This window comes from Gallinula chloropus (assembly GCF_964237585.1).
Source record: "Gallinula chloropus genome assembly, chromosome: 3".
Taxonomy (NCBI): Eukaryota; Metazoa; Chordata; class Aves; order Gruiformes; family Rallidae; genus Gallinula; species Gallinula chloropus.
In genome coordinates this window covers 28,272,867-28,282,555 of record NC_140087.1, presented here as the reverse complement: position 1 = coordinate 28,282,555, position 9,689 = coordinate 28,272,867, and positions in this window count along the sequence as shown.

Below are 9,689 nucleotides of genomic sequence, written 5' to 3'. Positions count from 1 at the left end.
ATGTTTGGCAGCTGAAAGCTCTTATCTACAGGGGTTGCAGTTAAGCCTCTGAATTGTAGTGCGCCCTAGTGAATTCAACAGGCAAGTTCAGGCAGATCTAGCCAAGGAGAGTGTATCTGAGGAGTTCGGCTGGGCTGCTCCTCGGCAGAGGCTGTAGCCGGGGCAGCAGGGCAGGGTGCCTGCTGCATCTCAGCAGCTCGATGCACAGGTTCCCGCTGTAGCACAGCCCCCCAGTTACAACGCTGAGGTGGGCTGAAGCGCGAGCGAGCGTTGAGCTCTGCGGTTGGTAATCCAGGGCAGAGAGGTGAATCTGGACAAACATCCTCAAGTGCCACAGCTGGACTTACTGGACTTCACCTGTCAGCTCCCTGAAGCGCATGACCTTGGAAGAGGTCTCGTTATAAGAAAAGGTCATTACTGATGCAGAGTTTCAGTGTTGCTTCTGCTCTGGCTTATAAAGGCTCCAGGGACAGGACTGGGTCTTCAGGTTGTGCCGACTTACTTTTGTTGTTTTTTGTAGGAAGCCGACTTACCCTTAAGTAACATGCTGCTTTTCTTTGTATACCCCTGTCCTCCACAGGGAACAATGTGGAATGCCTTTTTCAAAAAATTAGGCGTGTTTAAGCTATTTGCTGACCCTCTGGTGCTTACGGAGCAGCCATGGTTTCCCCCACTGCACAGTACCCAGGAGCAGGCTATTAACCACTGCAGGCTGTACTGTTAGCAGTGTGCGTGCTTTCAGTTCTCTTGCATGTCATCGGTTTTCATCTGATTCCTGTGAGAATCTATAATGTAAAAATTCACTTGGCTGATTTTAACCTCATGAGCTGATATTCCATTTGAGAGATAACCAGTGCCGGAGCCTCCCTACAGAAGCTGCTGTATATCTTTCTCTCCAGAATGATACCAGTTTGTTGTGACACAGATTTCAGAAGAGTCTCGAAGTTCACAAACCTTTTAAATACATTTTAGTAGCCATATTATAGGCTCAACATCTGTGAGAAGACAGGTTATTAAAGGAAAGGCTTACTTGGCTGAGCACCAAAACATTGTTAGGCATGTACAATGCAAACAGAGACTGTTTCATGTTATTTTTTCCAAGAAAGGCAATAGCTGTTCCACTGATCATATTTGTGACTCTTAAACTATTCTGTCTGGGGAGGGGGGGCGGGGAAGCTCTGGTCATCTCTGCACAAAGCCAGACATCCTCATTTCCTGAACCATCGGTCTCCCTGCTTGAGAACCCAAGCCATCACTGAGCACCTCGCCTTGGGCAACTCCTCCAGTCCCATCTTCCTGTATCCCAAATGAGTATAATAGTAACCTGCCCACAGGATACCCAGTTGATCTGCACAAATGCATTATTACCTGCTCGGTATGTATTTTGTTATTGTAAAAGAGATGACATTAAATTTACGGTGCTTGGTGATAATTTGTGCAACTAATTAAAAACTGGGGTGGGTTGTACTGCTTTTTTTAAAACGCTTAATCAGTCACACAAATGCTACCTCCATTCATGAAAGCAAATGCTGAAATAAATAGCTTCTGATAATTTATGTTTTAAAATAATAAAAAGCCCAAAGAAGTTAAGTGTCAACCTAATGCTAACTCTGAGTATAAAACAGTTTGCTGAAACCAGGAAACAATTAAAACATACTGTTTTATAGAGTCCTTTATAGCAAGATAGTTTTTATAGGTCTACGTCTGCTTTTTTTGGAGGGTGAGGCACAGTTCACTTTTGCCCAGGAAATAACAAATGGTATTAAGAACACATCAAAAGTGCAGCTGTTTTCAGGAGGTAAGTGTGTGCTGTTGGGGTGGGTTTTTTTGGAGGAGAGGAGGCAGTGAATAAATCCAGGATGTACTAATTCATTAAGGAAGGGATTGCGCTTCTTTCAGGGCCTCCAGTGTACTCCAGTACTGCATACTGGCTCATCGAAAGTGTCCTTCTCACACAGAGGGCATGGTTTTGAAGTACTGCCCTGTCTCAGAGCTCAGCTCTCACCCTTGTCACCTGGTGCTTAAGAGATGTGCTTTTCTTTACTACTACAAAATTAAACAATTTTCAGCTGTGCTTCTCAAGAGATACGTAAGAATAATGATAAATCTGATTATGCTAATAAATAAGAAAATCACACATAAGCAGCAGGCCAGATATAATTCCTTTTTATTTTTCCCCTTTACCACATATCTCTTATCCATGTAGGGAGCCAGTGTTTTCTGTGAGTTTATACTTTTGGTGTCTGCTTTCTTCATGGGACCCCTGCAGGAACAAAAGGGATTTGAAATTAAATCATATATGGTGTTGTAGCTGGATGCAATATTGCTGCGCTGGGAAGTGGCAGTGGCTGCTCTCAACTCAGCCTGTGATCTCCAGGCCATGGCAGCTCTAGCTCAAGGTGAGCTAAACACCCCTAATTCTGGCCAAAGGGAAGGCTCGATTGAGTCCCTTTATGCAAATGAAATAGCTGGGAGAAGTAGGAGTTCCCTGCACCAACGAGAGGCTCATGTTAGGGCCCAATTCAGGGCTGTGTGCCGTGAGGAGTTCTCCAACTACAGTTGGGGATACGAGGTGCTCGTTTGATGTTAATAGGGAGCAGAAGGAAAGAGAGGACTTTCTGGGGCACAGAACAGTCTGGGGGGGAGAGACGAGCTTGGCAATTGAGAGTGTGGATGTCATGGAGGTTTGTTCTGTGTTTGGAGATACAGGGTTGCAGTAAAACTGCATCAGAGAATGGGCCTGATAGCATCACCCCTTTCTCCTTTTAACAAAAGTGTTTCTTGGTTTCCTTTTGCTGCCAGCACTACCATGTCCCTTGGGCCAAACAGTACATGCAAATGGCAGAGCTTGCTTGCAAATTTTCTGACAATGAAAGACTCTATCTGAACAATTTGTGTTAAAATTAATTAGAAATGTGTCTGCTGCTAGTCACTCAACATGAGATTTTTGGGGAGCCCCTAATCATCTTCACACAGTGTTTACTGGCTTTCAACACTTCCCCTGAGCGACTGAACCATCTTCCAGTACCTGGTCCCACAAAAGTAAACTAGATCATGCCAACAGACTTGTATACTGTTCTCCATCCCACTTGTGGGGACTACCCTTCAATGCACAGCAGTAGGAAGGCAGAGGATGGAAATAGCAGAGTGAGCTGGAGTCTGGCTCTGAGCAATGGATCATCGATCCCTGCCATAGGCAGGGACACTCTCACTAGACCAGACGGCTCAAGACCTCATCCAACCTGGCCTTGAACACCTCCAGGAAGGAGGCATCTACCACTTCCCTAGGCAACCTGTTCCAGTGCCTCACCAGCCTCATAGTGTTTTTCCTAATATCCAATCTAAATCTACCCACTTCCAATTTAAAATTATTCCTCCTTGTCCTATCACTCCATGCCCTTCTAAAAAGTCCCTCCCCAACTTTCCTGTAGGGCCCTTCAGGTACTGGAAGGCCATCATAAGGTATCCCCGAAGCCTTCTCTTCTCCAGGCAAAAATTTCACTCTGTCAAATAAAAATTAAGGGATAAAAATCAAGGCAAAATGAAAAAAATCAGGACAAATGAAAGGTGGATAAAGACTATTAGAGAGAAAAGGACCATAACAGAAAAGACCAAGTATATGGATTTAAAAAAGGGGTGGTAGAAATGTGGGGGGTTTTCTAACAGTGTAAAGCAATAGGAGCTACTTAAATGCAACCAATAAAAGTTTTTCTACTTTTAATTATATGTATGTGTTTTTAATGTTAGAGTTTTTACACATCCAAATGGATCAGAGGCCTTTTCCAAAAATGAAGGAAAAGAATGACCTTTTACAGCCTAGTGGCATAACAGTGCTGGTGGCTGGCTTGTCCCAGGAATGTATCCCGTTGATTTTAGTGGCACTACTCAGATGAAAAGGTTTATATAAATGAATGCAGGTTTGCATATCTGAGTCTTAAATTAGAGAAGAACATAATGAGCCAAACAATGAAGCAAGTTAATGAGCATAATAGAATTTTTTAAGTTAATATTTTCTCTCCAATCTCATATTGTAAGGGTAAGAGAGGAATCATCTGCTCTGCTAGAAATTTCATACATCCTTTTCTTAAAACAACAGATATGCTGCCATTGAGATTAAAGGCACCAACCAGAAGATTTGATGACCCATTCATCTTGAGGGTTTTGGAAAACATTTGTTTGCTTCTTAGATTTTGTATTCCCACTTTTCATTCAATTGTGTCTCTGTTTTAATCCCCAGCCTGGTTAAATAAAATAATTTTTTAAATGTTTGTATGTATTTTGATAACAGCTAGAAACATATTTTTGTTCCTTGTAAGAAAATATTGTCTCTGACATCCTTCTTATGGGAACAAAGAGCAAAGGAGAAATTACAGCAGCTATAAATCAGGTTTCTGTTTTTGATAATTTAATACATTTTTCACAGGTTGCTCTCTCTGTTTGGCATCCTCATAACAACTCAGTTGGCATGCAGCTTTGCAATAAATCTCATCTCCTTCCTCCGCCCTCTCTTCCTTCCCAGTATCATATACTTAAAAGGAGTTTAGATTCCAAGAAGTGTTTTGCCAGGTGTACAATCCAAAGACTCATCTTTTAATCCCTGACATTCACATGATCCCAATTCTGCACATCAAAAATTATTTCATTCTTTTATTGTGCGGTCAGAGCAAAGAATATTATTGTAGGGTTAGCAACTCTAAGTGGCAATGCTGATGAGCTAACTTAATCCTTTGAAAGGGGATAATAGGGTAATAAAGCACGAAGGAATAATCTTAGCCGTGCCTCTGGTATTCTGACAATTGCACCCTGTTCTAAAGCAGTTTCATGCGAAGCCACCAAAGAAAAAAATTACTGTAGTCGCAACCGCACAGACGAGGGAAACGTCCATGGCTGTGTCAGTCATTTTAATGAGTCACAGGAGGAGGGAAAGTGGAGGAACAAATTAAAAACAACAGTATTTTTCTCCCTTCCCCCCAACAGAAGAAAGTGAGAATAGTTGCAATTTCATTTGCTTTTAAAGCACAGCACTTGGGTAATAAACGTCCCCTGCAAATGTGCTGAGCAAACACCTCTGCATTCATCAATATGCGGGAGCTGTTTATTGCCTCATAAACTTGGAAGCAAGTGATATTGTCTCTTAAATCAACGGCTGCGTGGACATCCTAGGCACTGTAGGAGAACAGTACATCCAGACAATGCTGATACTTAAATTAATGGTTCTAGTAATGACTGAAAGGTGCTTCGTCACTACTAAAAAAGTTAGACCTAGATTAAAAGTATGTCTAGGACACAATGTATAGATGTTGTGATAGGGATGTGTGTATGTGTGTGTCTCATTATAGTTTTTATTACTTTGGCATAAAACCTTACTGCTCCATGCAGTTTTGATTTAAATGTGGGTTGGGCTGCCAGTGCTGATCAGGTCAAGCTTGGTTTAAACCTAGTTTATGCACAAATCCAGTTTCTAAACCTATGGGGAGATGGCTTAGTTTATGAAACTGTGTTAGCTTTATCAATTTCAAATCAGATTAAAGAGCCAATAATAATCTGAATTACATGGCATCCATTATCCAAAAATGATTTATAAACACTGCAGAATTAGCTGTCATGGCACTGTAAGTTTCTTAAGCTCATCCTGTCTTCTTTATCCGAAAGGAAGAGAATACACAGCTGGAAAGCATTGCTCCTGGTCTGCAACCGCTCCTGTTCAGGGTAGGAAGTCAGTGTAGGAGAAGCTGTGGGAAGGATCAAGGAAGGACTGGCTGATCAAGGGCTCTGTTTCACTTGCTGCATATTTGTAGTGTCTGTATTGCAACAAGATGGACAAATTGCTTCCCGAACAACTGTAACTTTAATAGCAGCAGAGGAATGCAGTGGCATGTGAATTAGGCTTCCATGTAAAGTAGTTCTCTCTATATATACCATGGGTCCCAGGCAAACACAAGTAGCTTATGTTGTTGTCCACACTGTTGAGGGAAACTAATTTAGCAGTGGTATAGGTACATTTACACCTGCTGCCGTCACATCTTCTCAAGCATCCCCTAATTTGCAGAGGAATGGCATAAAGGAAAAATACTCTTTCTCAGCCCCTTCTTATCTTTTATCCCAGAATGATTTACAAATACTAATGAAATATTAATATTGCACTAAGTGGAGTTTTCCCATCTGACATGGGAAACATTATGGCCAGACCCCACCTTGTGTGGCTAAAGGGACACAAGTACTCTATTTGAAATGGTTTCTACATATTTATTGATGGGGTATTTTCTCCCAGTGTGTTGTGTTTCTGAAAATCTTATTACATATTTTAGTGCCAGAACTTTCACTTCTGCAGCAATGTACAGCTGATGATGTCACAGGAGAGCACTGTATAAACTCTTTACCAAGCCTAGGTACAGTATGGATTTCAATTTTTAACTTCAAGTCCTCTTTGAACTACCCATGTCCACTGGAGCATTAGAACTGTTTTCAAATTAGCAAAGCTGTTTCTTTTGTTCAGGTAGCTTAAGATCTGAGTGGGCTTTCCTCAAGCTGTGCAAAGCAAAAACCTGTTTTCATTAAATGAAACCCTTAGCTGCAAAAGTAAATATTTTGCCAAACTTCAGAGCTCTCATAATATAACAGCTTAAAAGTGAAATAAAATTGTCATTTCTGGGTAAAGTCCACAGTAGCCTAATTCAGTTTCCAGATTATTTTCTTTTAATGACATCATTGCTAGTGTTCAAACAGTGCTCAGAAACCAGTGCAAACCAGCTAAATAGCCTTATATCACTGTCTTCTGTATTGTTAGGAGGTAATAGTGAACAGAAAATTAAGCATGCATATGTAACACAACACACATGCAATGAAGTGCCAGCATCATTTTGGGCTGCATGTGCGAACACCGTGCACCACAGAGCCCTGCCCGAACAGCCCGCTCCGTGCTGTTCTGCGGCGGTCTGGGTGGTGTACTCGGTGCCTGTTTGATTCAGCCTGTGCAGCTGGTAAACTAAACAAACCCAGAGAAGGACAACGGGAGGATGAAATAGCCTGGAAAAAGTAACAGAGACAAGTACAGGCAACTTAGTGAAAGAGTAACCCAGATGAAATGTAACAAGATGTAAATGTTTATAGGGTGTAAATGCAAAGGAGAAAGGAAAATCACCTCATTGTAAAGCAAAGACAAAATAAAGAAAAAGACATTAGGAATAATGGAGCATGCTCCCAGAGGGAGTAGCAGAAGACCTATCCACTGGGAATATAAACTAATTCTGTCAAGGCAATAGAAAATTAATATCAAATACTGTTCTCTCTGTTACCAGGATTTGGTTTTGGTGATGTTAACAGCTTCTCCCTTTTGCTACCTCTCAGGGAATTAAATTAGTGTTTTATTAGTGCTTTCTCACTACAGAGAAGATAATAATAAATTTCTATTGCCTAGTGAAGCAGCAGTCTAATATTTGTATTTCTGCTTGGAGAAGCATTGCAAGATATTTAACAGGTGAAATACAGCTTTTCACAAGAGAAGAGCTGCCCCTGGTGTTGCCTTCCCATCCAGGCAGACTTCAGGCCTGGCACCCTTGAAATACAGAAGATGAGTGCTATGAATGCTGCATATTTAAGAAGTACATACATTTCATGCTTTTTGAAGACAAAATGTATTTTAGAGCTACAAAGTGAACAGATGCAAAGCTATGACAATATTGTGTCAGGTTCCCAAGCACAAATACAAAATACCTCTCTCTTTCCAAAGACGCATGCTGAGCCTCACACTTCCCTGGTCAGTCCACTTGGTAGCAACCACCTCTGCTGTGCCTACAATGGGTCTGAGTTCTCATTGCCTGTATCCTCCTTCTCACATCGTCTGCAGTCCCTGACAATTGCAATCCTGATCTGTTCCTTATACAGTCCTGTCTAGATACGCTTTCTCCTCCACTCTTTCAGACACGGTCCTTTCATCATCTTGTTTTACCTGTAGTTTCTGTATCACTCCTGTCCTAATATTCCTAAGTTTTTCCTCTGGTGCTTTTTAAAACCATCTAAACTAGATACATTCACACAGACAGCACTCAGTCAGCTCCCTTTTAATTGGAAACCAGCTGCACTTATCCCCGTAAAAATGCAACGGCTGTTCCGCCTTTGACTTCGGTGAGGCCAGGACCTCAAGCTTACACCTCCCACATCTCATGACTCTCTCAAAAGCAGGAAACTGTGAAGTCCCTGGGCAGTGCAAATACAGTGATTTGTGCCATGCAAAATGTTGCCGGGTTATGAGTCTACTGCTCGCTTGGCTTTGCAGAGCCACCAGAATGCTTTGGCAGGCTTTCTGCTAAGGTTAACAAAAGTTAGATAAATAAGGGCTTGGTGCACTCAGATCCTTTATCATTCCTAATGTGTCTCGCTCTATCTGTGTATTCAGCCAGAAGAATGTTGGCCATGTTCCTGTCTCATTTCTAAATGCTGGCAAGCTAACTGTAATCAAGGTATTCCTTTTAACAGGATTGATTTAAGGCTAAGTGGAGCTCTCTACTCCTTGCAGCTTCATATCCTTGAAAAATGAGGAAACACTGAACTTGGCAATAAAGGTAGCAGCACTGTAGCTTTCCCCCCATTGTCCTTAGTTTCCATCTTTTTCTACGTTCTTCTCGTAATTTCCTCCTTCTCATAATCACTACACTACTTCCTCATGCTTGAAGGCTTTGTGACATTCAGCCCCTTTCTCTTCGTTCCTGATGCCTGATTTCTCTGTTCTTTGGACGCAGCTACCATCATCTTATCTCATCCTCTGACCTCAAATGATAGATTAAGGAGGAAGAATAGAGTCGCCACTTGCTCAGTGAAAAAAAAAATTAAGAGTGGTTGTAACTTCATTACAGAATAAAAAAAAAGTGGTTAAGAATGCCTAAAGGAAGGAAGGAAGGAAGGAAGGAAGGAAGGAAGGAAGGAAGGAAGGAAGGAAGGAAGGAAGGAAGGAAGGAAGGAAGGAAGGAAGGAAGGAAGGAAGGAAGGAAGGAAGTTCAAATAATTTCATTGTGTTTCAGAATTTGATGGAAAAGTTATACATGCAAGATCTATACAGGATAATAGGCATGTATAAAATCATAAAAGATTTAATTATTATTTATGCAAACACCACATATCATTTTGCCCCTGATTCAACACAGCACTCAAGCACTGGCTTAAATCCCCATGAAGTCAAGCAAAACTAAGTATCTTACTTGAAATGAGCCCAAGCTCCCCCCAGATTACTCAAGATATGTTGGTTGAATACCCTGAGTTGAGGGTTCAGGATTTGCCTTGTGCAAACACAAGAGCTATCTCAAGGCTCCTCCGTGATATTAGCAAGGTAAGTAAATAGGAAAGGGCTTGAAGGAAAAGGTGGAGCAGGACTGGAGAGTCGAGGGTATGACTTTCTGCTGATGTAACCTCAGGGGGGCAAAGTTGTTCTTTCCTTCTTCACAGCAGCACCTTTTCCTCTGGTGTCTCCTTGGTGGCCAATCTTTCTGTCTGAAGCTCTGACGTAGTCAAAGTAGATGGACTTTTGCTGCTATATAATGTTCCCGGCCACCTGGACTCAAGAGGAAAATTTTTTCACCCTCAGAACAATCAGCCACTGGAATAATTTCCCCAGGGAAGTGATGGATTCTCCAGCACTGGTCACTTTTAAGATTTGGCTGGATGGAGTGCCAGGCCATCTTGTATAGAGGGTGCTT